Raw genomic sequence first — 9,213 nt, 5'->3', positions numbered from 1 at the left:
AAGTGATCACCATCGCACAGACCCGCACGCTGCTCTCCCCTTCTCTCCTCCCAGCGGGACACTTCACGCCAACTACCAGCGGGATAATCAAACGCCGTTGTCACCATCGGAACACTAAAGCTGGCCATACATCAGAAAGATCGATCTTAAGATCGTTTGCACTCATGATTGTGTACAATTTCCCTTGAAATCCCCAGCAGTCCTTGGTGGTTTTTGGACACACAATCTACACACAATCCATCATACAATCAGTCATACAATCCATCTGCTGCATGATTGTGTACACAAGATGTGCACACAATCTGCATACAATACATCATACAATCAGTCATACAATCCATCTTATGATTGATTGTATGATTGTGTACACAAGATGTGCACACAATCTGCATACAATCCATCTTACAATCAATTGAGATTGTATGATTGGGTACAATATCTTTCTGATGTATGGCCAGCTTAAGGGTGAGATTCATGTGCTAAATGCACACAATTATATACAACCCTGTAAGAAAGTGACTCTTCCTTTGGCGAGGGCTGAATCCCCTATAATTTAATTGGCTGTGGGCATTTGACTTTCCTTCACAAATAACGGGCTAAAGTCGGCTCCTCTGATAATATAAAAAATACCCATTAGAGGATTATACAAATACCCATTGGAAACTACGTGGCCTCCCATAATTGTTTCAAAGGCCAAAGTGTGTGCTTTTTATTGTGTTTTTTATTATATACATTTTTTTATATATATTTTTAATTTTGTGTATTTATATATATTTTTTCAAACGTGTTATTTTACACAAATTGACATAAATGTACTAGTACTTATATTGCTATAGGTGGCCCCCTACTATAATATTATTGTTGCATTTAATAAATTGCTAAGAATTTTTTACTTTTGAAATATAAACAGTCTCCATTGTGTCTGATTATTTGAACTCATCCATGGCATGAGAGAGTCTATCATAGTATATTAAATTAGCGCAGTCTCCCTTTCCCTTTGGAATTAAGTGTCATTTTTTGTATATTTCCAGTCAGAGGTATACCAGTCTGACGTGAGGGTGTGTACATTTTTATTTGCACTAACACTAGTGCATTTTTAGAGAACTGCAGCTCTACCTACTTATATACAAAGTTTTCTTCATTTTCTCAATTATTTAATTTGTATGGTCAATTAGCGCCCAAACTCTCCTCTGTTGCTCAGGGGATATATTAACTATGGACGTTAGCTCCCTCTACGCCGTCATCCCACATGCTGATGGTGTGGAGGCGGTTAGGAGATTTCTGTGTAAGGGTCCATTTTCAGGACCGCCCATTGAATTTGTTTTGTCCTTGCTAAAGATTGTGTTGGAACAGAACCACTTCATGTACGCTAGAGAGTTATTTTTTCAGCGGTCAGGGACTGCGATGGGCTCGAACCTGGCACCTGGGTACGCAAATATCCTCATGGATGATTATGAGCAGAACCAGATCATGCCAGTGCTCGGGTCCCATATTCGATACTATCGCAGATTTATCGATGATATTTTTATATAGTAGTGAGCAATCTTTTTTGACAATGGTTGAAAGTCTCAATTCACTTGACAACCCGGTGAGATTTACAGCTGTAATTGACTAACAACAGATGAGCATTTTGGATGTGCTTGTATTCAAGAAGGACAAGAGGCTTGCCCACACACTGTTTCGCAAAACAAGAGAATACTCTCCTGTCTGCGACAAGTCACCACCCTGAGCCCCTCAAAAATAGTCTGCCAGTATCGCAGTTTATGCGGGTCTTAAGAAACAACTCAGAAGGAGACCTAGCGGCTATTCAAATTGAGGAAGTTAAACAAAGATTTTGTGAACGTGGCTATGGACTTGGGTCAATTAATAAATGCCTCAGCAGGGCACAGTCTCTGTTTGCTAAAGAGACTCAAAAAGAGAAGTGTCAAGAGACTAATAGACTTTTGTTTAGTGTCAAATGCGACATGAAGTTGCGCACGTACAGCGCTCCATCAAAAAGAAATGGGAGATATTAAAGACCGACCCAGATCTCAACAAGGCCAGAAATGGACCGCCTCTGTTAGGCATAAGGAGAGGGTCAAATCTCAAAGATTTGCTGTACCGTACGAATGCCAATATGGATGATATCAAAGATGGCAGTGGTAAGAACTGGCTTGCACGTAAAAATGGATGTTATCGGTGCCTAACGTGCAGGTCTTTGATGGTCGGTGGATCATTTCCACATCCGCAAAAAAGGCAAAAGGATCCAGTTGCGGCATAGACTACACTGCCAGATGGATTTCGTGGTGTACATCCTTCTATGCCCCTGTAGCTTGATGTATGTCGGGAAGACGAGGAGAACCTTTCGCGAAAGGATGACGCAGCATTGCTCCGACATACGTCTTGCTCATGAGAGGGGTAAGACTGACAAGCCAGTCGCTGCACATTTTGTCTTGAAGGGACACCAAATGAAATATATGATGATCGACTGGGTACCTCCACTACGCCGAGGTAGTGACAGGGACCTGCTCTTGTTGAAAAAAGAGTATCGCTGGATTCCCTAAAGGGCTTAATGAATATAATCACCTGGGTATTTTCCTCTAGATCATTCTTTGGAGACTTTTTTGAGTTGATACTTATCTGCTGAAATCGCTGCTATATATATAAAAAATCTTTTCAAATTTGTTCTATTTTTTTCAATTCATTACTAATTTTTTGGTATTTTTTCACCATATGTGATTTCCCTTGGTGAGATCTATTGTTGGAGGCCTGTTATAAGTATATGTTGCCTGTGATCCAATCTCGTGGTGCTGGTTCCCAATGAACATCGATGGTGTGAAGGGGGGATTGCATCATCGATTGGATCTATGGTATATGTGTACATATGTATTATTCATTTTTTAATGTGACAGCAGGTGCCAGTGTAAGGGCACTCAGTTACCTTTAGGTTTTTGGGTATAACTAATATATAATGTATAACTTTGCCACTTGTGAAACACCAAGCGAATGGTAATATAATTGGCATGTGCAATAATATAGTAATGGCTGTGCGCTCCACAGTGAGAGTGTGGAACGCAAGCCAGCAAGGATGTGGAGGCATTGGTTGTGCCTTACATCCGCTATGTGCTGTATGACTCAAATATGGATGTGCCCTCCACAATGATGCTGTGTGGAACGCAAGTCGGCGGGGGAGCTGGGGCGGATGTTCCGTCCTGGTGACCCGCATGACAGCGTTACTTCTGGCTAGGTGGAACACACACCAAGTAAGGTGTGCTAGATGCCAGACAAATGGAGCGCTACAATGCCTAAGATGCGCTGTGAGTATTGTGATAGAGTGCTGTATTTGAATAAATGTAAGGTTCGCATTGGTGTTATATATGTGGCATTACTGATCTATTAAGGGAGTTTCTGATATGATAGGTCACTGCCCGGTGGGTGGGACTGTTTGGTCCTTAAATACTGGCACCTGTTGATAGGGATTTGTCTGTCTTGTCCTGCACGAGGAGGTCATGAGTAAGGCCACGTTCTGTGGTCGAAACGTCGACCTGACCTTTGCCTAAGATGCCAATTCTGTCTATGGAATAAAAATCCAGCTGTTATCTTTGGATATACAAAGCCCTGGTGAGTGCCATTTTTTTTAAATTGGACTATGTATGTGGCCCTAACAAGGTACCACTGATGTGCGATCCCAGGCGATTGCCAGAAAATTAAGTGTGTGCTGACCCAATCAAGGTATATATATATATATATATATATATATATATATATATATATATATATATATATAGAGATTAAACTAATATATATATATATATATATATATATATATATATATATATATATATAGATTAAACTACATGATTTCTGTAAGTTAAAATCTGGACATATATACGCTAAGTGATGTCTGCTGCTTAGTTATATGATGCATATTCGGATTGAGTGACTGTACATGGCTTTAGATAGATTTAATGATGTATCTGTATGCGTTCCACATGTTGAACCAATGGGTCCAGGTGAATTATGTTATGACAATCAGTGGGGTATATAGGGGCTGCATGTAGCATATGTCAGTACTATCTTTTCCTTCTTGTTGTTCCTATGGATATGTTACAGTGTCTTGACAAAGGCCCCTAGTGGGTTGAAACGTCGACAACCAAATGAGGATATGCAAGTAAACTATACTGACTTTATCAACAATTTGGTGAGTGCCCTTGCTTTTCATTAAGCGTTTTTTTGGACATATATATACATATATATATATATATATATATATATATATATATATATATATATATATAGACTCTAAAACGTCTCTCCTGTTAGTGAGAGACACGGAATAGTATGGACAGAAGGGGGTTGTTAAGAGTGCGCTCAAATAGTACCACCTAGCATGTGCATGCAATCACCATGATATCACAATCACAATTTCTCTGGAGTATAATTCCGGGGTTTTCCTCAATAAAACGTAGACTTCGTTCGAATAATGTTTCTTTATTAAAAAGATACCAACGCGTTTCGTCAACACAAATTCATCAGGGGCAATGCAATTCTTAGAATACATGATACAAAGGATAATCCTTACATCGAACAACGAATATAAAATCAATAAACGGTAGTGGGAACAATTGTTCCAAGGAAAATCATTCAATGGCCACAGGCAGCAAATAATAATGATGCCGTATCAACTGGATAAAATGAACCCATATACAGTATATATATATATATATATATATATATATATATATATATTCTGTTAATATTCACTGATAAATAGGCCCCTACGCCTTCCTTTCCTCCAGCCAGGGTATTACTGCCCAATACAGCTCTTCTCTGAGGGGATTATGGTATATTAATTTATCCTATCCAATTTGCTTCACTTTGTTAATCCAACTATAATGACAACTCAAATACATGATTATTTCACAGTCATATCAGATATCTACCTTGCTGGTATAGACATTTGTGACTCAGCCCAGTACTTGTTATATCCCTTCATTCCTGATTACTATGAGCACATGTTTATTGGCAACCCTAACACTTTGGAAAGAGTCCAGTAACACAATAACTGTACAGAATACTTTTCACATTTTATTCTTGTGAATTTTATAGGATGTACCTTTCTTCCTGCTATCCAGTATATTGTCCTGAGAGTACCTGAAACCTTATAACATCTCCTTTGACCACATCAGAATCTGTCTAGTTGTTATATACCACAGCATAAATGTACTATGGGTGTGATTCATAACTGGACATAAACCAATGGTTTGCTATGATCGAGGGAGGACTGTGCATATGTAGAACAGGTCAGTACCCCCTATGCCACAGGCTGATTGACAGGCCAAGCAAGGCAATTTAGGGCATGGAGTGGAGCTTGCTGGTCAGTGTTCCTTGAAAATGGAAGCATATTGTCACTGTTTTCTACCAAGGCCAGTGCTTGCTTCTTCTGTTGCAGATTTACTGCACACAGAAACCGGAGTAGATTAGCCATCCAGAGTAACCGGAGGGTAAAGCTTGCCATACATCTAAAGATTTATTGTCATATCGGACTGGTTGGAACAAAAACCTGGTAATATCTGAATGATAGTTTTAGTCAGTTTTCCAGCATTTCGAAGCAAATGGTCAACTGTCATTTGCTCTCTTCCATTACCAGCCAAATTGGACAATAAATCAGTAGATGTATGGCCAGCATTACTCAGATGACTGATGTTAAGAGATCCAAAATGGTGGTAAAATCTGAGTCCTAGCTGGTATTCACTCAGAAAGGGTACGGTTCGGTGGGTTAGGTTTCCCTGAAGCCGATCCTGTTCATCTCTAATTTAGATTTGGGTATGTTATATTGTTTATATCTGCAGGGTAAATACTTGATGCTATTGCATGTGGCCCACAAAAGTTATTTTCACACTGAAATTTAGATTTCAGGTTGAACACACCCCATACAATTCCAGTTGCATATAATTTCTATAACTGAATATAAAGTAGGCATAGTGCTTTAAAATAAGGAAGATTTCAGACAATGGGGCAGATGTATTAAGCCTTAACAATAGATAAATGCAATAGTGATAAGGAGAGATAAACGTCCAGCCAATCAGCTCCTTACTGACTTTTTTCAAACACAGGCTGTAACATGGCAGTTAGCAGGTAATTGGCTGGATGTTTATCTCTCTTTGGCCCTTATTCTGATCGGTGCGGCCCGATCAGAAATATGCGGTGATGTCCGTCTTTGCGAATCCCCGCCTTCCATACGGATCGCCACCTCCGTCCGTATGCGGATATGTGGCGGTCCGCATGAATGTGGACGGGGATACGCCTCCTCCATGGTGGGAGCAGCCCCTGCATTCGATGGTCGCCGAACATCGAATGCAGGGCCGCACGCTCCACCAGGTCCCGCAACACAAGACCACACGGACACTTGTCCGTGTGAAATCTTGTATGGGGGCGGGCAGCTGACATCCGGCGATGTCAGATGCCCGCCCCGTACCCACGCGTCACGGCCTCATTACCATGCATACGCCCCGCGTTTGCATGGGAACGCCCATGAAACGCGGGGCGTATGCATAGGGTAATGAGGATAAGTAGCCCCTCACGCCCCTCTACGCCCCCTGTGCGGCGTATGAAGAATCCATGCGGCGAAATCGCCTGCACATGCGCAGAGTGACCTCTGCACATGCGCAGACGATAAACATCGGCGGCCCGTACGCAAGCGGGAATATCCGCACCGATCAGAATAAGGGCCTTTATCACCCTTGGGTTTATCGCTTGTTAAGGCTTAATACATCTGCCCCAATAAGACTTATATCACTAAGTACACAATAATGAAAACATTGAGATAAGGTTGAGAGTGATAAACCACCAACCAAACAGCTCCTACCTGTCATTCTTTAAACACAGCCTGTGACATGACAGGTAGCAGCTGATTGGCTGGTGGTTTATCACCCTCCATTTTATCGCTTTTCAAGCTTAGTACATTTGACCCAGGGAGAGATGAGGGAAAAGAGGAATGGGTAAGGGGGTCCTCTGCAAACTCTGAAGGCCAGCCTAACAAGGTGAGAGAAAAAGGGGGCAAAAAAAAGGAACAGTCAGAGCTTTTATCCATTACTTTCTGGTTTGCACATATTGTGTCCTCCAGGTGTGTATGGGGAGTGAGGGCCTGCTCTGTGACTTTAACATTGCATGCAGCACCCAGCTCCTGTCACCTTGTAGAAGCCGGCACTGCAGACAAAACTGCAGGCACTTTATCACTTCTCCTCCTTTATCACTGCTTCATACATCTACCCCTGGGTGTCAAATGTGGAAGTGATGCCTCTGGTGCCCATTCATCCTTTTCATTTAACCACATTTAAATTTTTAAGTGGTAACACTTTTTAAAAAACAATGTAGTGCTACTTCTTTGGGGTGAATATCTTTTCTTGAAAATAATACCCCTTTCAGACAGAAAAAAAGACCCGGGAATTTCCCTGCTCTTGCCGTGTCGACCCGGGTTTTTCTTCTGTCTGAAAGGGTCAACACGGGTCTAAAGTTCCGGGACTTCGACCCAGGTATTTACCTGGGTTTTTCCCGGGTCTGTATTCCAAAAACCCGGGTCGCCGGCTGTCTGAAAGGAAACGACCCGGGTTTTTGGGATTATTACACATTGTTAGGCACTGATTGGCTCTCCTGGTGGGGTTCTGGCTGATTGGTTGTGAGGATAGGCTTCTCTGATTGGCTGGGAGGGCATGGCAATGGAGCTGGCCTCTGAGGTCATTAGGGAGCTGAAAAAAGGATAGCATGGCCCACTGGTAGAAGCAAGAGGTGAGAGCTGCTGGCAGTGAGAGGGGAGGAGGATATCAGCAAACAGATGACTGGGACAGTCAAAGATGCCACAGTGTACTCAAACATTGCAAATATACTGACAGCCATGTGAGGTAACATGTACCTTCCAGTATATAAAAACAATAAAACTTGTTTACAACATATCCTTGTGTCATGCCATGGTTAATGCAATGCAGTGAGCAGTCACCACCCACTTTTGATGACCTCATCTCTGTGTGCCTTTAAAACTGTCATATTCTTATGACACACAGAGTTTTGCAGCAAAAATCTGGCTTCTGTGTGAAAGGGGTCGACACGGGAAATACCCAGGTTTTTGCTCCTGTGTGAAAGGGGGTCAGCCCCTTGCTGCCTAGTTGTACCCGGGTTTTTGTATCCGGGAAATACCTGGGTTTTTGGGATTTTTCTGTCTGAAAGGGGTATAAAGCTATTATCCATTCCCAAGATAGTATTTAGCTGAGATAAGTGCATTGTGTTTGTTTATCCCAAACTGCCCTCAGTGTTTCTTTTTGTTTTCTGGTTTTAGGAAAACCACCCCTGATTGGTGGTTCTGATTTTGGATTGTTTTTAAATGCTCTAAACAGCTAAAAAAAATCTTGTATCTTTTGCCTGTTTTTGTTCCTGCAGTGTTATTAACCTCGATATCCACCTATCAGCTCACAACATTGTTCACCTGGCCAAAATGCTGGCTGACTATACTATTCAACAGAGCAATGGCACAAACACACAGCAATTTAATATAACACATCTATGGAACATTGTGAGACAGCAGTAGCAGATACTTTCCCACTGATCACTGCACAGTTGTGACTTTCCTGTTTGTGCACATTTTTTTATAGTGTAATTTGTACTGTTTGTGCATTTTTTTTTTCAGTTTATCTGGTCCTTGCCACATGTGCCTGGTGTGATGTGTCCTGTCATGTGTGTTTTTTACAAGTGTGAAGTTTTGTGCGTGATTGTTTTTTACTTTTTGTGTTTAAGGGCCCACACCCTCTCACTCGGATGACTTGCTTGAAATGGCACCAAAATCACAAGAGAGGGACATTATTATTTATTTTATTTATTTATTTATTAACAGTTTCTTATATAGCGCATACATATTCCGCAGCGCTTTACAGAGCATAGTTATGAGCAAAAACACATAACGAATTACAGCACAAGACAGTTTAGGACAAGTACATGGTTAATACGGATAGTTGCATCAGTGGACAGGACACTGAAGCAATCATCAGGGTGGCAGAGGTTTATATATTCTAAGAAAGGCACATGAGGAGAGAGGGCCCTGCTCGTGAGAGCTTACATTCTAAAAAGGGAGGGTTAGACAGACAGGGGTGACACAGAAGGGAAAGAGGTGAGCATAAACAGTAGGTTAGGATGAGAGATGGTCGGGTTTTATGCAGGAGGGTGGGAAGAGGTCAGCTTAGTCCT

Source organism: Crinia signifera, chromosome 3, assembly GCF_055691185.1.
Source record: "Crinia signifera chromosome 3, ASM5569118v1, whole genome shotgun sequence".
NCBI lineage: Eukaryota > Metazoa > Chordata > Amphibia > Anura > Myobatrachidae > Crinia > Crinia signifera.
This window is presented reverse-complemented; position numbering follows the sequence as displayed.